Source organism: Babylonia areolata, chromosome 22 (assembly GCF_041734735.1).
Source record: "Babylonia areolata isolate BAREFJ2019XMU chromosome 22, ASM4173473v1, whole genome shotgun sequence".
Classification (NCBI taxonomy): Eukaryota; Metazoa; Mollusca; class Gastropoda; order Neogastropoda; family Buccinidae; genus Babylonia; species Babylonia areolata.
In genome coordinates this window covers 33,041,304-33,042,132 of record NC_134897.1, presented here as the reverse complement: position 1 = coordinate 33,042,132, position 829 = coordinate 33,041,304, and positions in this window count along the sequence as shown.

Below are 829 nucleotides of genomic sequence, written 5' to 3'. Positions count from 1 at the left end.
CCTGCTTATGTGTGCGTATGTGTTAGGGTAGCTGTTACATACACATGTATGTTAAAATGTATGTATGCATTGTGTGTGTGTGTGTGTGTGTGTGTGTGTGTGTGTGTGTGTGTGTGTGTGATCACATTTTGCACAAGTGAGTTAAAACTTTGATTCTGAATAAAGATTTTTTTTTCTACCATATGTACCGCGAATCAGAGAACCTATAGATTAATGCATATGGGATACTATTGTGCTTTCATGACCCATCGACCGATTTCTGACATCGATTACGTGATATCCTAATATATTGATAATTATAAGGAACACATTTTTTCGGTTTTACGCATGTATTGACGGTCATGAATATCATATCAAACAACAGCAGAAATTGCCGGGTTTCTTTTTCTGTTTCCTTTAAGTACCTGTGTGTTATCTGATGTGGAGCGTCAAGCAGCACTGATCTGGAAGTTGTGCGCCGTTGTCTCATTACGTAAATAGCAACTGTATTCGTTTTTGTTTCATATTCCCAATCTGTGATATAGTTGCTGATGTACTTAAACACTTTCACGTTGCTAAATCATGATTCAAGTTTTCTCCCAGTGATGGACTGTAATGGCTATAATAGCCCAACGCCTTCAGAGCGCGGAGCCAATGCAATGTTTTCGCTTCTTTGTTTCTTGGGACACACATAGACAGGGTCATGAAGAATTATCAATTGCAAGAAAAAAATTTTTTTTTTAAATGCTAGAAACGAAAATCACATCAATAATTATCATCAAATATCGGGTACGCAGACGTAAAACCTAAATTTCATCCTACGTAATGTATATCAACTTGCGATGATGAT